General features: G+C 58.9%; 1 protein-coding gene across 6 annotated transcripts in view; it reads right to left on the reverse strand.

Moving 5' to 3' along the window:
- Positions 1-5,527, reverse strand: part of NEXN (nexilin F-actin binding protein) — a 54,670-nt gene extending 49,143 nt beyond the window's left edge. For all 6 annotated transcript variants that reach the window (XM_074221111.1, XM_074221107.1, XM_074221110.1 and 3 more), the window contains exon 1: positions 5,432-5,527. The gene's annotated coding sequence lies outside the window, so the exon portion shown is untranslated. The remainder of the gene's footprint in view (positions 1-5,431) is intronic.
- Positions 5,528-6,499: the final 972 nt, after the last annotated feature.

Consider the following 6,499-nt stretch of genomic DNA (forward strand, 5'->3'; position numbering starts at 1 on the left):
GAGAAGCTTAGAGCAGCTTTTGGGAGACAGGGGCTAAGAAGAGGATGGCCAAGCAGCCACAATGATCCAAAGGAGGCTCCTCTGAATTCCCCATGGGCCAGGGTGATACAAGCCATGTTATGAACTATTATCCCATTTGCATTATAAATGTACTTGTTACATTCTCCCCCAAGCCCCTGGGCAGACTCTGCTGCTCAGTCTTCACATGGGTTCGTGGACAGAGCTTCCATGGACATGAACAATCTTGAGACCAGATGTCAAACTATGGGCCTACAGATGCAAAGGCTCCTCCTCATTCTGTGGGAGGCTCTCTAGACCTGCTCCTCTCTGACTTCTCCGTCCCCATTCTGGACCCTCTTCTTTCTCCCTGGAGAGGACAGCCATCCCTTACCCTCTTCTCCTCCCTTCTCCCTCGGTTGGTTGGTCATGACGGGGAGGTGGGGGGGTAAGGGGTCAAAGATGACTTATAGGGTGTGAACCTGGGGGAATGGAAGGATGATGATGCTCTCTACAGTCATAGGGATTTTAGAAAGGGAAAGGTTGGGGGAAAGATGAATTCCATTTTGGACATGTTGAGTTTCAGATGGTCAATAGGCAATTGGTGATTAAGGATAGAGATTAGGAGAGAAGTGAAGAATGGACAAATATAGCTGAGAATCTTCTGACTAGAGGTGACAGTTGCAAAATATTAAAAAAGAGAAGAGGGCCCAGGACAGAGTCCTAGGAGACACCCACAGTTAGAGTGTGACCTGAAGGAGGATCCAGCAAAGGAGACAGAGAGGGATTGGTCAGAGAGGTAGGAGAATCAGGAGAGAAGGGGGGAGGTATCCCAAAAGCCCAGAGAGAAGACATTTCCAGGAGAAGATGGTAATTTTCAGTGCACAAGGCTGCAGAAGAGTCAAAGAATGGGGAGTAAGTGGTCATTCGGGGATCACTGTTAACTTTGGGGAGAGTCATCTCAGTGAAAGCATGACATTAGAAGCCACATTGGAAACAAAGGCCTCAATTGTAGACAGTTGATAAAAGAGAAGAGATGATAGGCGACAGCTGGCTGGGACAGAGAGGCTGTGGGACCCCCAGACATGTAGGCATTGGGGAGAATGCAGAACAAGATCCCTGAGACAGAAAGTGGGGTTAGCCTTGGCCAAGAGGAGAGTCACCTCCTCCTGAGGAGGCATCTCAGGAGTGGGAGATGAGGAGGGAGGAACCACTCTGGGGAGGGGGATCAAACAGGGAGCTATAAAAGTATTTCCTTACAGCATTGAGGGCCCATGAAGCTAGGCAGCATGCTTTTGTGATTGTCTCCATCTTCTTTCAGAGCCATATGAGCAGAAGCAAGGCTTTTGGGAGGGAAAGGGTTCAAGAAAAGGCTGAAGGGTCCAACTTGTTCACCAAGGGGTCAAGATGGGGAAGGAAAGGGAGGTCAGTGCAGGGGTGATGATCAGGGAAGAACTGGGCCGGGGGGAGAAATTGTAGAGTGCAGTAAGGAGAACAGTCAGAGGGAAGGTCAGAACCGCAACAGAGTGTAACCAGACAAAGAGTCCTGAGAGTTCATTTGTGGGTGATGGAAGTGAAGTGGGGCAGAGAAATCAGTTATGGGGGAATCGGTTAAGTTGAGGAAGCAGGAAGTTAGAATGTTTGAGGGAATATCAATATGTAGGTCTGAGGCCCCCACATGGGAGCTGAGGAAGTTGGGAAGTGAGCCAGCACTGATCTAGGAAGGAAGGAAGGAAGGAAGGAAGGAAGGAAGGAAGGAAGGAAGGAAGGAAGGAAGGGAGGGAGGAAGGAAGGGAGGGAGGGAGGGAGGAAGGGAGGAAGGAAGGGAGGAAGGAAGGAAGGGAGGGAGGGAGGAAGGGAGGAAGGAGGGAGGGAGAGAGGGAGGGAGGGAGGAAGAAGAGAAGGAAGGAAGGAAGGGAGGAAGAAGAGAAGGAAGGAAGGAAGGAAGGAAGGAAGGGAGGGAGGGAGGGAGGAGGGAGGGAGGGAGGGAGGAGGGAGGGAGGGAGGAGGGAGGAAGGAAGGAAGGAAGGGAGGGAGGGAGGAGGGAGGAGAGAAGGAAGGAAGGAAGGAAGGAAGGGAGGGAGGGAGGAGGGAGGAAGAAGAGAAGGAAGGAAGGAAGGAAGGGAGGGAGGGAGGGAGGAGGGAGGGAGGGAGGGAGGGAGGGAGAGAGGAAAGGAGGGAGGGAGAGAGGGAGGGAGGAGGGAGGAAGGAAGGGAGGAAGGGAGGGAGGGAGGGAGGGAGGAGGGAGGGAGGGAGGGAGGAAGAAGAGAAGGAAGGGAGGGAGGGAGGGAGGGAGGGAGGAGGGAGGAAGAAGAGAAGGAAGGAAGGAAGGAAGGGAGGGAGGGAGGGAGGAGGGAGGAAGGAAGGGAGGGAGGGAGGAAGGAAGGAAGGAAGGAAGGGAGGGAGGGAGGAGGAAGGAAGGAAGGAAGGGAGGGAGGGAGGGAGGGAGGGAGAGAGGAAGGGAGAGAGGGAGGGAGGGAGGGAGGAAGGAAGGGAGGAGGGAGGGAGGGAGAGAGGGAGGAAGGGAGGAGGGAGGAAGGAAGGGAGGGAAGGAAGGGAGGGAGGAGGGAGAGAGGGAGAGAGGGAGGAAGGGAGGGAAGGAGGAAAGGAAGGAAGGGAGGGAGGGAGGAGGGAGGGAGGGAGAGAGGAAGGGAGAGAGGGAGGGAGGAGGGAGGAAGGAAGGAAGGAAGGGAGGGAGGAAGGGAGGAAGGAAGGAAGGAAGGAAGGAAGGAAGGGAGGGAGGGAGGAAGGAAGGAAGGAAGGAAGGAAGGAAGGAGGAAGGAAGGAAGGAAGGAAGGAAGGGAGGAGGGAGGAAGGAAGGAAGGAGGGAGGAGGGAGGGAGAGAGGAAGGGAGGGAGTGTGTCTTGGAGATTGGGTGAGAACTACGGCTGGAAGGAACCTCAGAGAGACGTTATCCAGTGATAGTGGCAGAGTGAGCCTGGAAGGATGAGTCCAACTCCCCAGAGTATGAGTGAAAGGGCAGTCAGACTCAGGAGGGAGTCAGGAAGATGGAGGGCGCAAGAAAGCCGATGTAGGTGAAAGCCACTTCGTTAGCTATGGAGCGAGCATAGTAGGGAGCACACCATCTGCTGCCATCTTGTCCCTGTCTTTTCTCTCAGGTGCTTCTCCCTCCCCCCATCCCAGCGTTACAACCATTTGAACTCTTTTTTTAGAGGATCTAAGGGGTTTTGTTTATTTGTTCTTGAGAATGTGTCATTGAGGGTCACAGTCACTGACGTCACGGGGGGGGGGGGGCTGAGCTCCATTCTCTCCTCCAACAGAGCAGGCAGCTCACCTAGCCTTGAACCTGGGCTCTTACCCTAGTTTTCTTCCTTCAGATATTCCTGTTGAGTTCCCGTTGAGTTCCCAGATGCAGCCCTAACCTGAATACTTCAAGGGAAGTTTCTGGAGAGGCCAGGAGTGGGAGAATGCCTGCTCCTCTCCCTGCTGCCGAACATTCTTTCACTGATGCTAAAGATGGCATGTGACACACATTCTAACAATGATGGGGCTTAGACAGCAGGAGCTGGGGTTTGGGTTGGTTTTTTTTTAATAGCACAGGTTTCAGTTTCATGGGAGCAGTGAAAAGGAGGCTTCGTTTTCTTTCAGAATTAAAGAGGTTTAAAACCCTGGGGTGAGGACAGGACGCAGATCCCAGCAGCCACCTTATGTGGCTTTGAATGGGACCAGAAACTTTTCCTGACGTCATGGAGGCAGCTGTCGATGCCTGGCATCAGGAAACTGAATTCAAATCCTGCCCCACCAACTGGGTGATCCCTGGTCAAGCCCCTTAACTTTGATCTACCTCAGTTTACCCACCTGTAAAAGGAGGATCATAATCGCACCCAGCTCTCAGGGTTGTAGTGAGGGGCAGAAGAGGTATTTTTTGTAAAGCTCAGGCCCTTGGCTGGCACAGAATCCCTTCTTATTGCCCTTCTTCTATCTGATGAAATGCCAGCTCCACGAGGCCTTGAGACCGAGATGTTCTGGCAGAGGGAGCTTTTTGTTTTGTTTTGCTGTGATTGGGGCGGGGGCAGAGGTGATTGCTACAGAAGACACCAACGTCACTGGCCTTCCTAGAAGTCAGACTCCTTTCCTAATAAGCAAGGTCCTGGGAAAGCTCGCTGTGAGCCACCTTCTCCCACTCCCCCGCCCCATTCCTTGGGTCTCCCATTGGAGGCATTTCACCAATCCTGGAAAACCCAAGTACTGGCCCCTCACCAGGCTTTACTCTGTTGTTAACAATGCTCATGGAGTGCTTGAGGTGGGAGAGCCTGGCACTGGCAATGGGCAGAAAGAGGTGGCCCACCCCCACCCCACCGCTGACACCAATGAGGGAAAGGCAGCGATAGCTAGAACTAGCCAGGGAGGCTCTGCCCAGGGTCCCTCATTTCACCCACTAGAATGCACGAGTTCGCTTGGCCCAGGGGAAGGCGGGGGGTAAAGCTGGAGCCCCATCTGCTCCTTGCCTCCCTCCCCCCGAGACCCCAGGGTGGAGAAGTGGGCAAGTCAGGTGCCCGGTCCAGCTAGCCAAGCCCAGCCAGCCAGCCCTGGCCACGTGGGGCCGCGCCCCTGGCAGAGAGGGCAGTGACCTTCCCCGAGAAATCAGAGATGCCCGCCTTATGGTGAGAAATGATCCTCCCGAGAGTCATCAGGTAAAAACGTCCTGGGTGGCCTGCCCAGCCGGTTCTTGAAGGGGCTCCCTGAGACACATTTGGCCTTTGACTCCAAGGGGTCAAGTCCCCTCCAGGGACTTATTAAAGGCGGTCAGCCCCGAGTTCAGGTACACAAGCAATAGAGGCGACTCCCCCCCCCCCCCCCCCCCGGTGGCTGGGCAGGGCTGAGCTCTCCCTGAGCCTCACTTTCCCCGACAGGGCCTTTCCCAAGGGCAGCCCGGGGGGGCCGTCTCCCCACTGCGTCTGCTCTGTCCTGTCCCCCAGAGGGTTCCCTGCCTTGGGAGTCTCGGGACGGCTGAAGCCAAGGCGGGGCTGGGGGGGCCGGGGCCCCGGGGCCCGGGGGGGTCACTCACTGAGCTCTGGCCCCCCATGGCGTCCGAGCGCCCTCATCATCACGTCCAGGGGCCAGGTCACCGGAGGAGCCCGAGGCCAGCAGCCCTGGGGTGCTTTCCTTACCCCCCCAGTGGGAGAGGAAGCCTCTGGAGGCCCCTGTTGGGGGGGGGGGGGCTGGAAGCTTCAGAGACTTCTGCCGGCCCGCACCCCCCCCCGGACTAAAATCATTTAGAAAGAAATAAAGGGGGGCTGCAGCCCCCCACCTCCTGTGACTTCTCCCCGGCCCGGGTTGTTGCCCCCGCGGCCGGCCGGCCAGTCCGGGGGTGCGCTTCGGCAGGACCCCAAGCGGGGGGGAGGGCTGCAGCCCCCCTTCTCTCCCAGTCCCGGCCAAAGAAAAGGGGGGCCCGGGGGGCCCGCGCTCTTACCTGCCGGGGAGCGGCCGAGAAGCGAGCCCCGCGCCGCGCGTGCTGCCGAAAGTGGGGGGCCCGGGCGGCCGCCGCTGCCGCCGCCGCTGCTGCCACTCCCGCCGCCGCCGCTCCTCCCTCTGCCCCCCGGGCCCCGGCCCCCCGCCCCCCGCCGGCCCAGCGCAAGTTTCCATAAAAGTCCCGGAGCGCGGCCGGGCGCATTCCAGGCGGGCCTGCAGCTGTTCCCGGCCAGGCGCCGGCCGGGGGCGGCCCCCCCGGGGCCGGGCCGGGCCGGGGCGGGGGCCCGCTGGGGACCCCCAGCTGGGCAGGTCTCCTCCCCCCCCCCCCCGGGACCCCCCGGCCTCCCCCAGCTGGGCAGGTCTCCTCCCCCCCCCCCCCCGGGGCCCCCCGGCCTCCCCCAGCTGGGCAGGTCTCCTCCCCCCCCCCCCGGGACCCCCGGCCTCCCCCAGCTGGGCAGGTCTCCTCCCCCCCCCCCCGGGGCCCCCGGCCTCCCCCAGCTGGGCAGGTCTCCTCCCCCCCCCCCCCGGGACCCCCGGCCTCCCCCAGCTGGGCAGGTCCTCCTCCCCCCCCGGGGCCTCCGCGGGGGGCGGGGGGAAGTGGCGGGGGGAGAAAGGCCTGGGCCACTGGGCACCCCTCTGGTCCGGACGAGGGTCGGGGGTCGGAGCCAGGGGCTTCAGGACTTGACCCTTCAAGCCTCGGCTTTTGGGCCTAAAAGAAAGCCCAGAGGACTGCACAGGCCAGGAGTGACAGCGAAAACAAGGTGCCTTGGTCAGGGCCCCCACTAGATGGTCCTTAATACCGAACTGGCCCAACTCCCTCACATTTTCCATCCTGCCTCCAATGGGCAAGGCCGAGGCTCCCCGGGCCTCCCCCACTCCCACTAGGCTTCCAGAGAGGCCTTATTGGCTGGATACTTATATCGGAACTGGAACCTAGAACCAGCCCAGGCAAGAGGCAGCCAGTACACACTTAGGAAGCGCCTGCTGTTTGCCAGGCACTGTGTCAGTGCTAGGGATACAACAAGAACCCTGAGGAAGGGCTCAGTTTGCAAAGTGTATTCAAAACAAA

The sequence above is a fragment of the Macrotis lagotis genome, chromosome 2 (assembly GCF_037893015.1).
Source record: "Macrotis lagotis isolate mMagLag1 chromosome 2, bilby.v1.9.chrom.fasta, whole genome shotgun sequence".
Classification (NCBI taxonomy): domain Eukaryota; kingdom Metazoa; phylum Chordata; class Mammalia; order Peramelemorphia; family Peramelidae; genus Macrotis; species Macrotis lagotis.